Source organism: Pleurodeles waltl, chromosome 2_2 (assembly GCF_031143425.1).
Source record: "Pleurodeles waltl isolate 20211129_DDA chromosome 2_2, aPleWal1.hap1.20221129, whole genome shotgun sequence".
In the NCBI taxonomy this organism is placed as follows: domain Eukaryota; kingdom Metazoa; phylum Chordata; class Amphibia; order Caudata; family Salamandridae; genus Pleurodeles; species Pleurodeles waltl.
In genome coordinates, this window is record NC_090439.1 from 25,227,563 (window position 1) to 25,248,649 (window position 21,087).

Consider the following 21,087-nt stretch of genomic DNA (forward strand, 5'->3'; position numbering starts at 1 on the left):
ACTACTGGCAGTTCAATTTGACCTGTGCATTGTGTATCACAGTCAGCCTAATACACTGAACTATGCTGTCCATTTGCATTAACTAGGATTTACACTACATTCATGTCTTCATGTCTCACAGCTGGACCTGCCCCTTATACCATCGGAGAGGTGGCGAGATTTGAAAACCCCAATGCATCCAGTAAGGGCCATATTGTGGCTCCTGTTATCTACTCCAGGGTTTGATGTGAGTCAGTCAGAAGATTGGAATGCACTGACTGATGTAGTTTTCTGGACCAGTGATAAGAAATCATAGGAGGATGCATGGTGACATCATGGGGCATGTGTAAGAGGACCACACACCACTGAAGCCTCTATGTTTGAGAGGCTTCGGGACACCATGCCCTGTACCATGTATACATGGCAGGCTTAGTACACATTTTGGGGGTCATTCCGACCCCGGCGGGCGGCGGGCGCCGCCAGCCGTGCAGAAACCGCCCAAACACCGCCCCGCGGTCAAATGACAGCGGGCAGCATTCTAACTTTCCCGCTGGGCCGGCGGGCGATCTTCAAAAGATCGCCCGCCGGCCCAGCGGGAAAGCCCCAGCAAAGAGGAAGCCGGCTCCGAATGGAGCCGGCAGATTTGCTGGGGTGCGACGGGTGCAGTTGCACCCGTCGCGATTTTCAGTGTCTGCCAAGCAGACACTGAAAATCTTAATGATGCCCTGTTAGGGGGCCCCACGACACCCGTTCCCGCCAGCCTCTTCCTGGCGGTGTAAACCAGGAACAGGCTGGCGGGAAGGGGGTCGGAAACCCCATGGCGGCGCTGCTTGCAGCGCCGCCATGGAGGATTCCTTTGGCCAGGGGAAAACCGGCGGGAAACCGCCGGTTTCCCTTTTCTGACCGCGGCGCAGAATTGGCCAGGAAGCACCGCGAGCCTGTTGGCGGTGCTTCCGTGGTCGTTGGCCCTGGCAGTCATTCAGAATGACCCCCTTTGTGTCTTCACATCAACTTGTCAATACGGTCCCTTTACATGCATTACTTTGGTTGGAAGGAGCGTGCAAATGGTTGTTGCAGTGGCGGTGCCATAGCAACACCCATACCAATTAGAGGGTGTCCCAGACCGACACATTTACTTACACTAGAGGCTTTAGCAAATCCTGCAGACAAACCAAGGTGTGGCTTTAGCAGGCCACAACAGGCTAACATATATGTTGCTGTGCCTTCCATACTTACATTTTTCAATGGGTGCTGCATTTGGCAGCACACATCAAAAGTGCAAAGTCCCTTTGTAGATTTGGTTTGTGTAGGAAGGTGTCCCTCCATGCACAATGACTATCTCCCCCTCAACTCAGCCAGCTAAGCACCATGGGGTAAGGGTGGCTAGTCGAATACTGGAAGCAAGATCATCGCCGCATAGGTGACAACACAGTGATGTGCCGACTCCTATTCAATACGACGCACCTCTGCATTGTGAATTTGTCGGAGTGCTGCGCTGCCAATTGTCCGTCAGCATGGTGCTTCATCACATTCCCATCATGTATGTTGTGGGGTTGTCCAAAGAGATTGGCTTGCATGTAGCTCTAAGGGCAAGGTGTGCTAGCATGGGATTGTGTATAAAAGGATTATTAATGGCTGACCACAAATTTATGGATGTCTTCCATCATAGGTCACAGGCCAGCTGTATATGTGCATAGCATGCCTGTTGTCACAGCACCATAATCCGCAACGTGTGCCACACATAGCTCGCACTTGATGACAAGATGGCACAGATGAGAGTGATGTTGAGCAGTTCCAACTGCATTACTCTATAGGGGATTCTGTGGGAGACATACACACACACCACAGGTGCCACAGTACCCTCTAGGGATGATGAGGTAGTGGTACAACAAGGAGCCATAATGTCCTGAACTGCAGTAATCGGTGTACACAATGTGTGGACAACTCCACTCAAGATGTTTCATATCAAAGTCTATTAATGTCCTGACATCAGATGTCAGCAGTCTAACCAATATGATACAGCCACCATGTAAATTGTGAGTGGTGTAGGTCACATCACAGATGCATAAGAAGGCAATGCTGTGTGTGTAGCTGGTGCTGTGAGGATATCTGACATACATTTTCTGATGATGTGAGACGCTCCCGAATAGGTTGCAGTGCACAAAGCTGTGACACAATTGCTGTGGCCTACAGGGCATCCATACAGCCACCATGTGTGTGCAAATGAACAAACGTAGTACTACATGGCACAGGGTAGAGGGCTCCAGTGCTGTAACGTCTTGACAACAGTCATTGTGCAGGTCAGGGTTTGCCCAACCTTTCTCATATCAAGATAGCATCAGTTGTACGTGTGGCCACAGCATGGGAAATGCAGTTGGACACCATTTATGTAGGCTCAGGCCAAGTTGTACGCCTGGACACATGAATGTAGATGTACTACAACATAAAATGCCATCTTTGTAGTTGGCAGCCCCCCTAACAATTGGCCCACTCCTACACTCCATCATGGGTGCTGCTCAGGCCTTGGGGCATCACCAGGGGTGTTGAGCTGATGGATTGCATGCCCAAACCCCCTCCAGCTAAGGGAGACAGGAAATCCATACTTGTTGAGACATGTGATGCTCAAAATGTATTTGAGAGTGATGTTGAGCGGTCCATTGTTAGGTCCTATCAGCTGTGGCCCCTCTTGATTTCCAAAGGATTGACGTCATCCCACTGACATGTACAAGATAGTGGTGATGTATGGCTGGATATAGAGACAAATAAGGTAACATTCAAATTTTTTGGAAGCATGTCTGTAGGACTGTATATGTAATCAGCTGTAGCAGTGCAAGTTACAAATCTGTACATGCTCTACTCAATGCTGATACTGATTGTTGCTTATCCTCATTTTGCAGCTGCCAAGATGATCAATGAGGAAAGCCATCAGTTCAACTGCAGGTCAGAACGCTACCACCACATCCTGGAAGTGCAAGCAGGTTAATTCTGCATGGAACACCGTTTCCGTTCCGAGAAAGCATTTGGGGAATGGCATGCATCCCCACACGCGGGACCCACTCACCCACCAAAGGCAAAGGATGGAGCAGGAACATCTTCAATGAAGGGGGTGGGTTTCTATTCTTAGGTTTTTATAGGTGGGTTGTTGGGTGGAGGGTCATGTTGGGGTTTATATGTGTTTTTATGAAAAACTAAAATAAATACAAACAAATATTTATTTGTTTAGGTCATAGGATTAGTTAATACATGTGTAGTTATAGTAATTGTTGTCCTACTTGTTTCTTAAGGGGGGGTGGGCCCAATGTTTAGAGTGTGGTGTTTTATGTGTATGTTAAATTTAGCATAGGTTAGAAAGTTTAGTTGTATGATAAGTATAGTTAGTATGAGTTAGTTTAGGATAGGGTAGGTTTTAGTTGTTTTTGACTAGATCCTTTTTATATAATAAATATCCTGTTATCATTGCAAACAGTTTGTGTAATTAGTGTGAGTCTCAGGGTTCTCCCCATGTGTGTACTGCCCAAATTGGGGAAATGGCTTATGGAATCCGTGCTGCTCACATAAGCCTCATTTACCATGTGTAAACCACATTGACTGCAACATCACGTCTACTGGTCCATGCATCTGCCATCCTGCGTACCCACCACTCATGATGACCATGTATACTTTGTATTGGACAGGTAGGTCTGGTGCTTCAGCTGTCAGTGTTGAGGTCCTGTAGTAGGAATGTTTGGAACTGTGGGACATCTGACAACAGCCACAATTGGAACTCTATCCTGCAAAACTGACCGGTGGCTATCACTAATGAGGTTAGCTACCTTTGTACCACACCAATAAGTTCTTCTGGTACTCCCAGCTGACGATATTGCCCTAGACTTGCTTTTCAGCTATACCTGCCATATATGGTGAGGGAACCATGTATGTGTCCTTTATCTGTAACATACTCATTTCATTGCTTGTAGGTGATAAGACCAGCATACACATTTGTCATGTTAGGAACCTTGTGTGTTGCTTTGTGCCCCCACAGTCCTGCACTCTTGTACTGATATTCTGTGACCAATGACATGGATTCATACATTACAAAATCATTTAGCTGAGTCGATGGATCACAATGGACATAGAAATGCTGATAGAGTACAAGGTGTTTATTTACAAGTGGAAGTGTTGTAGTGAGATATTTACAATATCCAGTTCAGTGACCCCCTTTTGTGAAATCCATACATTTGTGACGCAATACAAGTTCAGGGTTGAGGGACATGTTTTAGGGACATGCTTCAGAGTAGTGTTGATAGGTGTGGAGGAACAATAATTGCCAATTGGTAAGTGAGAGGCAATGACAGTCCATAGCAGACTGGTCAACAGTGTGTGGGTAAAGAGTGCACATGTCTTACTGTGATAACACTGGCATGATCTTTAGTACAGAACTATGGAGAACACTACCTATGTGCCATAGGCTGGTGCTACCGGGTACTCTTCTGAGTAATGGTGATCTGTTCCACATCTTCATCATCCGATGTGTGTGGTGTCTCTTATGCCATTGGTGGTAGTGGTGGGGTGGTAGAGTGGGGCACACTCACTTCAGTGGTTGAAGATGTGGAATCCCAGTTCCCGGCAGCTGCCACTTGTGGTATAACATATGGCATCACTGCAGCAAGGAGGACCTGCAGATTTTTCAGGATAGCAGCAACATCCCAGTAGTAGGCAGCCGTGTCTGCCCTGAGGGAGGCCACTTCACACTGAATGGAGTCTAGCTTGTTCTCAATCATGCTGCTGCCAGTATGGGAGGGCAGTTGTTGTGGCAGCACTATGTCTATCAGACACTGTGGACTCCACACAGTGGGGAGTGTGTACCTTGGTTGGCAGCTGTGTGTTCATTAGCCGCCACAAGGCACGTGCGCATTCCCTCTAGGCTGGCTTCCACGGTCTTCATCCCCACTTACACCTGCTTAGCCAGCTTCTGCTGGACTCCTACCACTGTCCACTGGAAGCTTGTCCATGGGTCCTCGGAGTCCTGAGCTGTGTTGGTGCTGGCAGGTTGTAAATTTGGGGTGTTGGGTGGATCATCTGGGATGGCTGCTACATTGGTTGTCCTCCTTGCAACTGGAGGTGGTATCTGGAGGGATACCAGGACATCCTGGAGGATCTCTTGGCTGATGGTTGCCATCTGGTCATCCAGGTTATCGGAGAGCTCCAGGACAGGCAGATAAGCAGGAATGCCATCATCCTCTGCAATGAGATGGTGCAAAATCAATCTTTCTATGTTGTGGCAGTTGACATGTCACATCATTAAATTGCTATTGGAGGCTCAGTGATGACTTACAGCCAAACATTGGTCTTGTACATTATGGGTGCAATTTATTAGCCCTTTGCCCCACCTAAGCGTCACGTAAAGGGATGCTCAGGTGGTGCAATAGGCTACATCATATTTACAAGGTGTGATGTATTTCCTTTTGGTGGCTTGACACCATCTTGTTATTCTGGGCCCTTCCTATGCATCTGTTTGCATGATAAGGCCTTGCAGTGGCTTTTGCAGTGGTCAAGCCACACCAACACACATTGCAATTTGCCCCGTTACAGTTTTACATGTTTTTCAAACACCAGGGCGGCACCTAAACCGAACACCACACCAGGGACTGCATTACCAAGGAACTATATTGTTGTTTACTTTGATAGCTCCTTATGGCGATTTATTTGTATGTGTGCTACACTCCACAGCACACATGGACCTAACAGATTGCCCTTTCAGTTTCTGGTTGTGCTGCAAGATGCTGCTTCCTACACAACTATGATCTCCCCCTAAATGTAGTCATCCTTGCACTATGGTGCAAGAGATGCAGCATTTTGGCAGTGCAGCTAATTAGAGACTGGCACAGGAGTGGACCCAGGGACGGCCAGCATGAGTATCATTTGTTGATGTGAACATCATTTTCTACATGACAGTGCCCGATGCCACAAAATAATGGACACAGCCAGTTGACTTATGTTAAACTTAGATCAGGGCGCCAAGCTAGTTTGATAGAGATTTTTCAGGTAGTTGTACTGGTGCATGCATGGACCCTCATTACATGTCTGGCAGTCCTATGACCACCCGACTGGCATTGGCATTATGACCATCGCCAACAGTGCAGGTGGAAGTGGCACATGGTGCCCATGGAGAATGCCCCATGGGCCAATGGCCTGACACTGGCAGGTTGCTGGTAGCTTACAGACTGGCAATGCCACCTGTCTTGTGACACCAGGCGAGCATACGATCAGCGCTACCCTCCAGGTATGGTCCCGCTTTTCCACCACCCTTTGCATGGCGGTCAAACCCCCTTGCAAAGGTTGGTGGTAACATGGTGTGGTGTGCCCCTGGGTGCCACTGCACTTCACATGCACCTGGCATGGGCAGTGCAGGGGACCCCAGGCCCTTTGTGCTTTGCACTGCCTGATTTGCAGTGATAAGAACAGCGTGTGCTGTCACACCCATTGCATCCCAAGATTGGCGCTGGCTCTATTTAATCCATCACCAATGTAGTGGTAACTGCCCCACAGAGTTGATAGGAGGAGACAGATTTCCATTAGCTATCCCAGCATGTTACTCAAACTGCCAACCACGGAGGGTACACTGCACAAGCAGTCTTACCAACGCCAGACTTCCCCTTGCACCACCCCAGCCCATCAATGTGAAATTGTACACCATGATGTTCACAGGCACACACCATATGTTGTGTCTGTGTGATTGTTTTCCCATTCCTATGTGGCTCACATGGTAGTGTCAGAGTTGTTGTGGACTCAGTCTGTATGTGTTGTGACCTACAGATTGCAATCTGTAGTACATATTTTCTCTAGTGCACAGTCCTGATCAGCGTCAATATGCGTGGCTCCACACTGCACCAGGTTAGTTACACTGGGTAGAGCCATGTTTCCTGTGATACAGGACCACCCTGCAATTCTCCCAGCACCTGCACTGATTACTTTTCCCTGCACCCATGATGATGATGTGGCTGCCACATGAGGATGTGTATTTATTTGTGGGGTGGTGGTGCTTCCTGCACATGTGATTAATGTTAGCTAAGGTGCCATTTTGATGTGTGCTGTAAGATGCAGCACACATGTGTTTTGGCAATGGGGCACGGCAGTTGCGAAGTGTTTCTGCAAGAGACACCACCATGACGTAACCCTAGGAATGATATTGACTGACTTCCTAGTCTCTGATGTCTTAGTTGTGTTGGTAGAGTTTGTTTAACTATATGCAATGGATGTTGTGATGACACAACAACAGGCACAGTAATTAGACATGCCTTCCATCCTATATGCTGCATATGTACATGTTGGTATGTAACCCTGGTGATTTACATATGTCCAGGTTGTGTATGTGTTGTGGTGCATGGCACAACCAAGGGTGTGTACATGTGTTGCTTATGTTTGAATGGTGCAACTTGATTCATGGGCAATTTGTCCCTCTGCACACCTTTCACATGCATTGAATGAGTCCTATGTGCCTCCCCCGTCTTGCATTTGTTAATTTAGCATTTATTTAGTCCATGCAACTTACCCTGCATTTGTGGTGGTTCCTGGTAATCTACGCTGTTGTGTTCTGCGATTCCAGGGACCAGTTCCTCCGGGATAACCGCTGCAACCATCTCCTCCATCTCATCCAGGTCCTCCTGTGGTGCTGGACTTCCAACTCCAGTTTGCAGTGGTGCCTTTCTGTTCCTTGCCATTTTCTCCTTAGTTCTTCACTTATAATCAAACCAGCGTTTCTTGCACTCGGTAACAGTTCTCCTCACCTCTGCCACACTGTTAATTTTGTTTACTGTTTGCTGCCATATTGCCTCTCTCTTGCAAACTGGCAATTTGGAGATGACAAATAGCTGATGTTGGTGCTCTGTCACCTCTCTCACAAGAATTTCATGCTCCTCTGCACTCAACCGACACTTTCTCCTTTTCTTTTCCTTCCCCTGGTACTTCTGTGTGTACTTCTGGCTGGTTCCTGGGTGTATGGGGTCACCATGGGGTCTCTCAGGGCCTGCTGCTTCCATTTTCCCTCTGCTTTGCAAACTTTCCTGCATTTACGTCTAAAGTTCACGCAAATGCAGGGTTAAAGTGGTGCATATCTGTTTGCAACATATTTACGTGCCGTAAAACTGGCTAGAATCAATTTTGCAGCATTAACACAAGTTTGCTTTACGACAGGGCACAAGGGTTAACGCATTTTTTTTTTACTCTAACCAGTTTTTAGTGCCATCCTGAGTCATAGTATAAATATGATGCCCGGGTGGTGCTAAGAAATGGCACAAGCCAGCACTAAACTTTTGAAGCAAAACTGCGTTTGTGTAGTTTTGCATCAAAAAGTACAAATATGCACCTTTATTCTTCTTTGGGAAGTTGAGGCTCTTCTCTATGTATCTCCAGTGATGCTACATGTGGTCAAGCAGCTGCTGCTGCCAATTTTGTTCAGCTTCCATGGCTCCCCGGTTGCTGAATCGGAACAGCCTAGCTCTAGAATTATGTGGCAACCGAAGAGGCAGTGATCCTTAGCCGGAAGTGTCCCTATCCCCCATTGCTTAATTTGTAAGCCCTCCTCTTAAACACGCGGCTGTTGCAATTAAATGTGCAAACACAGAACACTGACACAGCCTAATCCTGATGCCATCTCGGGCCTCTTCAATCCATATAAAGCCACTCCCTGCCCCTTCAGCTCACTCTTGCAACTTTCTACTTTCTCCCTTTGTGAAGCTTTTTCGTTTTTCCCTTCCTCCATCTTTCCCATATGTGTCTTTTGCTCGCGGCAAATGCTTGAGGCAGAAGAATAAGCCCCGGCCCTCAAAAATAAGTGCCAGTGCTCAGCACGGGAAACAAGCACAAATTGAACACTGCTCTCCCCTACTGTGTGGACGCAGCATGCTTGCATTGCTGCAGGAGCTATGCTGAAGTCCTGTTTGAGGTGAATTTCTATCTCAGACCCCCAAGCACTTCCCCTTCTATAATTTCTCATTGCATTCTCCCTATGTCTATGTTTCTTTCAGGATTTGGTGTGTTGCAAAGAAAGAGGTTGTCTTTCAACGCTCTGGGTGAGTCAATATCTTGTAAGCACTGTGTCACTTGTGGCAGCCATCTTAGAATCAGACTGTTTGAAACTCCGAGAATCCCATGCAGCAAAAAAGTTCTAGCCTGTGGATATAATAGTATTTGCGTATAAATTAAATAGGTTTCAATGAATTCATTTTGATTGCTGGGTTGGATTGCATTGAATTTCTAGTTGCCATATTCTAAAATGGCAGCCATAAAAAACAGTGGCTAGCATTCCCAATGCAGGTATTGAAGGGCAAGAAGTCTTTAGTGGCGATGGGGAATGCAGGGGAGAAGGGAGCCTCATAAATTTTACATCAATGACCAAAGCATGCCTCTGAGCAATAAATAAGATAGTGACATAGCCACTTCATGCACCATTACAGACCTCAAACAAGCATTGGTAAATGCAATAGGTTTTGCCTATGTCATTAATCATTTGTTGTAAGTTGTAGCTTGGTGAGCACTTGTGAAATTTAAGCAAAAAGCTTTAAAAAGCATTGGGAAAGTCAAAGCTAAATAATATATCAGCACAAGCCAATAGGTCTTACCTACGTGAGATTTATTAGGCTGGCTAATTTTTTTAGCTATGTTGCAAATGGCTGAAAGTAATGTAAGAAAAAGCTGTCTGACACAGCCAGCGTTGTCTGTATTATAGCACGTTTTTCATTTTCAATTATGCTGCTTCGAAGCTAACACTAAGGTATTAAATGGCTAACAAAACATTAACAGAGCAGATAGTCTTGCACAGACCTATTGGTTTTGTCAATGCTTGGTATGGAATGCTATAGGGTGTTATAAGTATAGAAGTTATAAGTATTTGTATAGTGTTTACAACAGGTGAAATGCTGGAGAATGTCCTCGCTAAGGTTTTACGTTGCCCAGATTCAGGAAAGTCCAATAAGTTACAACTTTTATTACAGTGATGCTCTAGGCTATGTGTTACTTTGGCTGCAATAGTTATAAAAGAACTATAAAAGCACCCCTTACTAGTAGTAAAACATAGCAATAATCGGTGTTCAGTTGCTTTCCAAGAGCATTTGATCCCTGTGCCACTGCACCTGTTGCACCATTGAAATCTTGGCCCTTGTGCCTGCAAGGTAACTACCCTTTTGACTCCTTGCTTAGTAGCAACATATAGCAATAATCAGTGTTCAGTGGGTTTTTTGGATCTTTTAGTCCCTGTGCCACTGCACTTGCTGCACCATCCAAATATGGACCTGGTGCCTGCAAGGTAACTACCCCTGTGACTGATTGCTTAGTAGCAATATATAGCAATAATAGTCTTCAGTGGGCTTCCTGGAGTTTCTGGCCCCTGTGCCACTACACCTGCAGCACCATACAACAGTGTCAGCCAGAGGGCTGCCTTGGTGACTGTTCAAGAAGAAGATGAAACCGAACAGCATGACTCGCGGGTGCTACGTCTCTGCCTGGCTGTACTTCCAATGAGGAGAACAAGACACCGCCAGCAGACGTAGACTGAGAGGGAGGCCACGTTGAGGGGGGTTTGCAAGGAGCTGTGGAAAAATGACCCAGCCCTGATTGCTGAAGAAAGGGGGGCAGCACTGAGGGAGGTTTCTGCAGTGTGCCTGACTGTACTTCCTCAGAGGAGAAGGAGACTTGAAAATATTGCTTTTTGTATTTATTTAGTTAACAATTGTGTGTGGCATTCAAACAAAAATTAAGGTGTAAGGAAGTTTTAGACTGCAACAAAATATACAATTGGGGTTGTCTGTAAAAACAGTAGCAAATGAGAGGGGGGGCAGTCAAAACATGAGGCATAGACTGAGAGGGAGGCGCGTTGCGGGGGGTTTGTGAGGAGTGGAGTCAAAGTGACACAGCCGTGATTGCTAAACAAGAGTACCAAAAATAGAAGAGAAGGGGCAGGACAAGTGATGTGGTGCAACGGGCAGAAATTCCAAACTGGGAGCTGGGTTCAAGGCTCAGCATTGGCCCAACATCCGATACAAGCTAAGAGAGCAGCCTCACAAAGAAGTTAATCGGATGAAAGGAGTACCTAGGCCTTGAGACACTGATAAGAGCAAACACACATAGAACAACAGGAAATAGTGTGTGACAGCCAATAGAAATGGAGGACAAGTAAGTGGCAAGCACAGGAACAAATAAAAAGTAAGAATGGGATGTATGCCCCTTCTAAGATTTATATAAAACACAATAGATTTCACAAGCACAGCACAAGCGATGTGCAGACAAACCTAAAAAGGGTTGTGCTCCAAATAGCTTTCGGAAAGCCACAATAACTAGGCCTTGAAGGTAATGTTATCCCACAGTAGATACCTCTCCACCCAGGCCACAACTATTGCTTTTGCAGTATCTTATTCATGAGAGCATGAGAGCAAGACGTCGGAGTTTTGGAGCCTACAGCTGCAGAAATGTAAACCTCTTTGCCAATCCCTTGAACTCTGTTGGTTACCAAATCGTTCTTGGAAATGTTGATGCATTGTTTTCCGTGACACATAAAAGTTGTAGCATGGACGGTGATGCACTCATCACTAATCACAATGAACCCCAAAAATCACAACTTTTATGATGAATGCAATAAGTATGTGATGACTAATGCCCATGTGAAGTTATTGCAAAACTTTATTTATAGCATGGTGACCAGTCTCCCCTCACATGTTTTACATATCTGTGAATATAGTGGTAAACCCACACCAGTAGACTGGTAGAAGGCATATCACATAAATGTCATAGTTGAGCAGCTCGGGTTATGCCCACATTGTGTGCATAATAAAAGTTACTTAATTATATTTAAATAAGTACAAGATTTATATTATTATTTTTTGTAATAATAAATGTGTACAAGGTTTGGCTTTTTTAAATTAATTTGTTCTTTTAGCTGTTTAAAATTATGCCATTTTATTCAATTTGCCGTTATTTCATATGGGGTTTTGGTTAAAGTGCCTGCCTACATTATTTTCAGCAGTTTGAGAGTGTTGCAGTACCTGTGGTTGACTATGTACAGTGTTGGACTTACTAAGATTTTTTGCTGTGGTAGCTAAGAAGTTTACTCCATGAACAGCACTTTGTAGAACATTTTGTTTTACTATTGTAGTATTACGAAACATGCTACAAAATGCAGTTTTTGAATCAAGCCTTTACCTTTCATCAGATTCCCATTTTTACAAAAAACTGCTTGTTTTATTGTTCGTCTCGTAAGGCACAGAGGTAACCTACAGCATTCCATGAGATAACTGACTAGTGCAAGCACTTCCGCAGGTTCAGGAGGAAACGTTTTTTGCCAAATTATCAGGATGAGCACTGCCTATGTCAGTTATTTCCATATAGATTTACTGGCTGAAAAGGATGATATATAAATATCCAGACACTTTAGCATGGATCTGGCAATTAACTATGTTAGCCACCAGTGGTCTAGTAACTAAGAATATGATGCAGATATCTAACTCTTCTGAGGCTTTCAGTTTAACATTTGAATTCTCTACTTTCGAATAATAAATAATTTCCGAAAGAATGATTGGGAAGGTTTGCTTTTCAAACTTTCATTAGCATAAAAAGCTACATTTGTTTAAAAACAAATGTATTATAATAATCCGATTTCATGCCCCTTTTCACACCAGTAAAACTTTATTAAAAAGACATAAACACTATGGGGGTCATTACAACATTGGCGGTATAAGGCGGTTACCGCCGTGCAGAAGACCGCCAATACACCGCCGCGGCCGCGGTAGACCGCCACAGCTATTATGACACACATCACGGAATCCGCTGAAATTCAGACACCCACACAACACCGCCACAAAAAAGGTCAGTGATAAACTGGCGGAAACAAATCCTCCACCTCCACGCCAACAGAAACACGCCCATGCTATTACGACCCACGAATCCACGTGGCAGTCTTTCAACCACAGTATTCCATTGGCGGTACACACCGCCGTGCTCAAAATACACACACATCTCTAAAACACCGCCACATTGGACAATTACAAATACACACACCTGAGACACATACACACACCACTCCCACACACCCAACACAATATAAAATACACACCCACATCACCCACAAACCCCTACAACCAGAAATTCTGAGAGAAGGCCAGAGAGAGAGCACAGCTATTGACAACCCCATCACACAGAGGCACACAACACCATCACCCACACAACATCCACGCACAAAACACCACATACCACTACACTCACCACACTCATCAACACATACACCACCCCACACATCACACACACCACCCCATGTCACGCCAAAGACACCCCCGCTTCTCCGAGGAGGAGCTCAGGGTCATGGTGGAGGAAATCGTACGGGTAGAGCCACAGCTATTTGGCTCACAGGTACAGCACACATCAATAGCCAGGAAGATGGAGCTATGGCAAGCCACCCACTGTAGAGACTTGAGAGACTGTGGCTTTGCACTCCCCAGGATGGCACAGTGGGCAAACCACCCACTGTAGTGACTTGAGAGACTGTGGCTTTGCACACCCCAGGATGGCACAGTGGGCAAGCCACCCACTGTAGAGACTTGAGAGACTGTGGCTGTGCACTCCCCAGGATGGCACAGTGGGCAAGCCACCCACTGTAGTGACTTGAGAGACTGTGGCTTTGCACTCCCCAGGATGGCACAGTGGGCAAGCCACCCACTGTAGAGACTTGAGAGACTGTGGCTTTGCACTCCCCAGGATGGCACAGTGGGCAAACCACCCACTGTAGTGTCTTGAGAGACTGTGGCTTTGCACTCCCCATGATGGCACAGTGGGCAAACCACCCACTGTAGTGACTTGAGAGACTGTGGCTTTGCACTCACCAGGATGGCACAGTGGGCAAGCCACCCACTGTAGAGACTTGAGAGACTGTGGCTTTGCACTCCCCAGGATGGCACAGTGGGCAAGCCACCCACTGTAGAGACTTGAGAGACTGTGGCTTTGCACTCCCCAGGATGTCACAGTGGGTGATGCACTCCCCAGGATGTCACAGTGGACAAGCCACCCACTGTAGAGACTTGAGAGACTGTGGCTTTGCACTCCCCAGGATGGCACAGTGGGCAAGCCACCCACTGTAGTGACTTGAGAGACTGTGGCTTTTCACTCCCCAGGATGGCACAGTGGGCAAGCCACCCACTGTAGAGACTTGAGAGACTGTGGCTTTGCACTCCCCAGGATGTCACAGTGGGCAAGCCACCCACTGTAGAGACTTGAGAGACTGTGGCTTTGCACTCCCCAGGATGGCACAGTGGGCAAGCCACCCACTGTAGTGACTTGAGAGACTGTGGCTTTGCACTCCCCAGGATGGCACAGTGGGCAAGCCACCCACTGTAGAGACTTGAGAGACTGTGGCTTTGCACTCCCCAGGATGGCACAGTGGGCAAACCACCCACTGTAGTGACTTAAGAGACTATGGCTTTGCACTCCCCAGGATACATCAATGGGCATGGAGCCCCGTCGTGGATCTGGCTTCGCATTCATCTGGCTGAGGTGCCCCCCCTTTCCTTCCCCCTGAGGTGCCTGTAGTGTTTCTATCTGATGCCCCAGCAGTGTTCTCTCCGATTTTGGTCAGGTATCTATTGTGGGCCTCGCACATGCATTTTTGGACTGTTGGTGCACGGACATTGTTGTGTTCATATCTGCACTACTTCTCAGATTGTATGTGTAAATAAGAGTGATTTTGAGATATATATCTGTATATTTTTGTATGACATGTATATTGGCACATTACAATGTTTGCCCGAATTTCGCATTGTCTTTGCATTCTTCCGGGGGGATTGTGGGTTGTTACTGTGATTTTTGTGACTGCATTGGTGTGTATGTTGTATAATGCGAGGGTGGGGGTGTTTGGTGGGTGTCCCCCTAACTTTTGCCTCCCCCCGCCCCCGTGTCGTAGGTGCAGTACTCACCGGTATCTTCTGCGCCTACGTAGCTGTTGGTCGTAAAGGAGCAGAAAAACAAGGGCAGGTAGGATTTGTAATTCCGGCTCCATGGTGTCCTCCTTCTTCGTGGGATGTTCTAAGGTGAGCGTTTTCCCATTGCAGAAACTGTTTCCACCGTGTTTTTATCCACGGTGAATCCGCCCCGGAAAAGGTGGCGGATTGGCGGGTTGTAATGGTGTGGGCGGTACATTGTCTCCCGCCTGTCTGTTGGCGGTAACCGCCGCGCTGCTTGTCTGTACCGCCGTGGCGGGCGGTGTGTTAAAGTGGCTGTCTTTGTTGGCGGTTTCCGCCAGGGTCATAATTCCCTTTTTTTGTCCGCCGGCCTGTTTGCGGTATTACCGCACCTTTAACACCGTCCGCCAGGGTTGTGATGACCACCTATATGTATATCTACCCCAAAATAGCTTAAAACACTTGGGGCATATTTACTCTGTGTTTGCGCCAAATTTGCGTCATTTTTTTATGCAAATTTAGTGCAAACTTAACACCATATTTATATTTTGACACTCAAAATGTCTAGTGCCAAAATATTGGAGTCAGCACCATTTTTTGGGATGTGTGCACCTACCTTGCCTCAATGAGATGCAAGGTAGGCGTTTCCATCTAACAAATTGTGCTATCCCTATAGCCCCATATTTATCCCCCCCATGCTGAAATGATGCATGGGTGGGAGTAGGGGCTAAATAATGGTGCAAAGCTTGCTTTGTACCATTATTTAACACCTGCGTCAGACCAGGTGTTAGGGGACCCTGGTCCCCTTTGCTGGCCATTGGGGTGGTGGGCATGACTTCTATCTTTTATAAGACAGGATTCATTTGTTAGGATGGTTGTGCGTCGGGCAGGTTAACAACCTCTAACCAGACTAGCGTCATTTTTTTAGGCAAAACCCCCTTCACCCCTACTGCCACCCCCACCCCATGAACATCATTTTTACTGATAGTAGCCCAAGCTTAACACTGGCTGGCAGCATTCTACAAATTTGGTGCCTGGCTGGCGCTTTGGAATGACGCAAGCTGGCGCTATACTTTTTGCCGCATAACTGTGTTGTGCAGTTTTGCAGCTAAAAGTATAAATCTGGGCCCTTGAACGTGAGGTTCAAAATCCTCTTTCCCAAATGATAAAAAACATTTAAAATACCTTCTCATTTGAAGCATGAGAGGAATGTCAGAAAAGGAAGTTTCTCTCAGAAGCGTCCATCACCCTGCAACTAAGTACTTTTTAATTGGGTCAGGCACAGATGGTAAGCCATGCCAGTGAGTGGAACAATGAAATTAAATCTAGAACAATTAAATGCGTTATATTACTACATTATCCTGACCATCCTTGATTGCACAGGAGCTAGGCATGGAAAGGTGTTTAGCGTGAAAACTTGTTTTTGTTGATCAAAAAAATGAACATTTTGAATTATACACTATCATATGGTCAAATCAGCCTCGGCACATGCCCCTGCAATAAATTTATCGAGATTTCCTTTAAGAAAGGGAATCTAATCTGTTGTGGATTCCACAAATGTGAAGCATAATAATGTTAAATAGGGGTTCAAAATCTCTGAGGTCACACCAGACGACACAATCTAGTGAAGTCACCTAGTAACCAAGTCCTAAAAAAAATGTCACAAGTGAATATTTGGGCAGACGTTCAAAAGCCCTTGGGAAAATTCTAAAGGGAGAAAATAAACGTATTTTAAGTGTAATCAATATTTGGTCACAAACGTTTTGAGTGAGCTTACAAAGTGAGCACTGAAAGCAGCTGAAAATGTAAACTTAGTGTGCGCTGTCTCTCTCAAAGCTTAACTACAAAAACAAAATAGCAAATCACAGTGCATATATTTACGTTATGACAGTGACCAGTCCACATGAAGTCAATTGTTCCTAGGAGTCAGTTCACCGATGTTCGGTTAGGACAAGATTCTACTGTAGTCGAATACACAGCTCAGACACAAGAGTGCAACAAGCATTCACCCTTTCCATCTATACACCAGGCACAGTACTGCATCTAGGAAAAAAATAGATTCTCATTTCCCCACCAAGGGAGGTATTGGTGACCTCCCCTCTTAACATGCGGAGTATCTGAGTGCCAGTGGGACCTATTACTGGGACTTTACCCTGTGAGGGTGTACTGGGCTACCGTATGAATCAACTTGTGAGCCCTCCTGTTACATTAATTTTAAAATAGTGATTTCACTTCGCCTAATATAAAGGATTGAGGATTGGTAAAGTTATCCGGTCTTTGTCAAGACATTGAAGGCAGCCTCATCTGAAACAATGCCTACATGGTGCACACTATTCATGCTCTTTACAAGTGAGGGGTGATAACTCTTTTCCTTCAACCACTTATGCCTGGCCCAGCATTCAGGTTCCCCTTTGATGGTTTCTCCAGAAACAGCTGATAAGTTAATGGCGAAATCTTTTGTAAACTAAAAAGCTTAAAACAGGCTTGAAATCTACCATTACTTACATTACTTACTATTGGATGGCTTTGATGTCACTTTCGTTTCCTTGCTTCTTATTGGTCAGCCCTGTCTGCTCGCCTCCAGCTTCCTCCTTGGGCTTCAGTGTTTGTCCCTGCCATGAAGCATGGATTAAGTACAGATTTCTTTCTATGGTCTGCGTACTTCCTCTGGCTGGTGCTTCTGTAGGTATGTTTTTTTAAACGTTTCTATCCGCAGTCCCTCCTTCCCTGCAACATCTGTGCCCCAACTTACCTCCCCTTCTTCCCGCTGTCCAGTGTATTGCTGCTCCCTCTCTCCTCTCCCTCACCTCCTTCATTTGTTCCCCCCTCCTCCAACTGTCCATAGTGTTCCTGCTCTCCCTATCCTCCCAGCACCTCCCTCATGTCAATTACCACCCTGCACTCCTCCTCTGTCTGTTGCTGCTGCTGCCTCCCTCATGCCCCGCACCTCCATCCTGTTGCTTTCCCCGATGTTCCCCCGCTGTCAGTTGCAGCTTCTTCCCTCCCTTGTGTTGTTTGACTCCTGCCTTATTTTGGGCACATAGCACTGGCTGGGGTAGAACATGGCCTAAAGGAAAAAAAGAGCTATGATGTGGTCAATCAGCATCATACCACTTTGCTTTCTTCACTTTAAGCCATGTTTCTCAGCAGCCTGCGCTGTTGTGCAACATGTATAAAAAAACATTTACACCGCCAATAGAGCTCACATAGGTGAAACCTATTGGCTTTGACAGTGGTTGTTTCAGGCTGCTTCCCATATTTCAGATGGATCTTAAGAATTGCTACAAGCTATTTAAAAAAGATTCAAGTAACGAACACCTTTGCATCCTGGTGTCAACTAGGCTTTCATTTAAGGTGCAGAAACCTTGCACCCTACGGACTGCAGCAAGGATAGAGTTTCAACTAACTTTTTTCAGTTATGAAGTCTGTTCTCTGGCTCTAAGGCCCATATTTGTACTTTTTTAGTACCGCATTTGTGGCATTTTTTGATGCAAAAGCAGTGCAAACTTGCAAAATACAATTGTATTTTGTAAATTTGCACAGTTTTTGCTTTAAAACGCAGTGCAAATGCGGCGCTAAAAATGTATAAATATGGGCCTAAGTATGGACTCTTCTCTCCAAGAAGCTTTCCATATGCCTTTTATCAACTAGGACCCATTCAGTACCAGGCTTTATTTCTAATATCTAAGGTTGTCTAATTTAGATAAAGTCCTAGACTGTCCTGGAGCACTACATTTTCCAGCTTTCACTCCTGGATTCTATATTTGACTCTGTGAGGGTGCATGGTATCTATTTACTTGTTTCCCTCCTTTGAATTAGACCCCCAACAGGGTCCCTAGGTTGTTTCCTATATTGCTGTCTCTCCCAGAACATTTGGGTGTCCATATTCTCTTAAGTCATGAATATCATTGGGCCAGGATGCCCATATTAAACCCAAATTGTGTTTTTAAAGTTCTGCCTCTCCGGGGCACACAGATTTCTGTAAAGGGGGGTGTCTTAGGCTTTTTTATTGCAGTATTGTTTAGAAGGAGAAGCAGCATCTCTCTATTGAAATTCTCCAGGAGTACTCACTCCACACTCATGTCTTTCACTTATCCTCCCTCATGCCTTTTACTCACAATACATTAGAAATATAGGGACTACAGGATCCTGGGAGTCCATTCAATATCTGGAGTTTCTAGCATCCACTTCTCACTTATAGAGATTTGCAGATCCAAAGAGTTGGCTCATTTGGATAGGCCTTGACTCTAAGAAGCAGGAGCAGCTTTCACACTAAGGGGAATATTTATACTCTGTTTGCGCCGAATGTGCGTAAAAAAGTTTGACGCACAATCGGCGCAAACCGTGCACCATATTTAAACTTTGACGCCAGCGAACGCCAAAATCCTGCCGTGTGCGTCATTTTCTGGACGCGGGAAACCGCCTTGCGTTAATGACATGCAAGGTAGGCATTCCCGTCCCAAAAATAACTTAAACAGCCGTGCGCTTTATTTATGCTACCGCGCAAAAATGACGCACGGCTGGGAGACAGAGTCGGAAAATGACGCACAACCCCGATTTGCATCAAAAAATAACGCCTGGGTCAGGGCAGGCGTTAAAATGGGGCAAACACACCACTACTTAAGGAAAACACACAGAAGCAACAGCAGAGCTCCAAAAGAAAGACATGGAGGTGCTTTTCATCCAGCATGCATGCAGATGCAGAGCACAGTACCAACAACAGCAGCTTCCACAACACCAGCAGGGACCGCAAAGGCAACGCAAAAGGCAGGAGAGGATGTTCCGCACCAGGACAACCCTTATGGGACTCCGCCAACAAGACATCATCCAGAGGTACAGGCTTACCTGGCAAGCCATTCAGCAGCTGCTGCGCAACATTGAGCCACAGTGCCACCCAGCTTGCAGACACCCTGCACCATTCCACCAGAAACCAAGCTGCTAGCTGTACTACACATGTTGGCAAGTGGCTCCTTTCAAACCACTGGCGCCCTGGTTGCTGGGATCTCACAGCCATCATTCTCGGCCTTCCTACCCAAGGACCTGGATGCCGTCATCTCACTCACACCCACCACATCAGCTTCCCCAACACACAACAGAAGCAGCAGGAGACAAAACATGGGTTTTACCTAATTAATGGCTTCACACACTTCCTTGGTGCCATTGACTGCACACATGTACGCATTGTGCCACCTGCTGCAACCGAACATCTATACCGCAACAGGAAGCACACACACTCCATTAATGTGCAGGCCATTGTCGATCACCGGGGTTTGATCACCAACATCGTGGCAAAGTATCCTGGGAGTGTACATGATTCATTAATCTTCCATCACTGCACCATCAATCAACACTTCCAGGATGGACGATATGGAAATGGCCTACTTGTTGGTAAGTACAGAAACCTACTTATATACACACTGCACAGCAACCCTCTAGGACACACAACACATACACCACACCATCGACACGTGGACAGGAACACACTGAGGTTGTGACACAGCTAGGCATGTTTGATATCCTCACCCAATGGGAGACACACCTAGGGACAAATGACTGTTCCAAATAACAACTGATGCCACTCCACACACAAGGGAAAAATGTAAAACAACACAATGACAAACACATGGCCCCAACTGGCAGTACATGTGGGAAGATGAAACTTTCAATATCACATCAATAACACTCAATCCAACACCTTTCAAACCAATATGTACTGTGTAAGGGGTGTGTAATGTGTTTTGCTGCAGGTCAAACACCATGACACACATAGCATGATGATGACTACAATGAAGGTCACGTGCAATCATTGAGGCTGTACCAGTATCTCACATCACTCCTGCTCTCACATTGCCCACTTCCAAGAAGCAAGTGGACTGTGCCAAGAACACATCTTGATGGGACAATATTGAAAGTGCACATTCCTACACATACGCATTGTAACAAATTAACACACACACAATAGATGTACTGCTATACGCACCTACTGAAACTCTAAATGACAACCTCACAACCAAGTTAGCCATCTGAACCTGAAGATGTTCAGTAATATAGGTACACGTTACAACCTGAGTCGACTTGGCAAGGGCAGAAAAATAAGTCTGCAGTGAAATTGTCACACGTGAAATTAGTGCATAGTCAATTGTTAACACGTCAGTGCTCACAACGTATGGGATGTTTTGCACATTGTCACCTT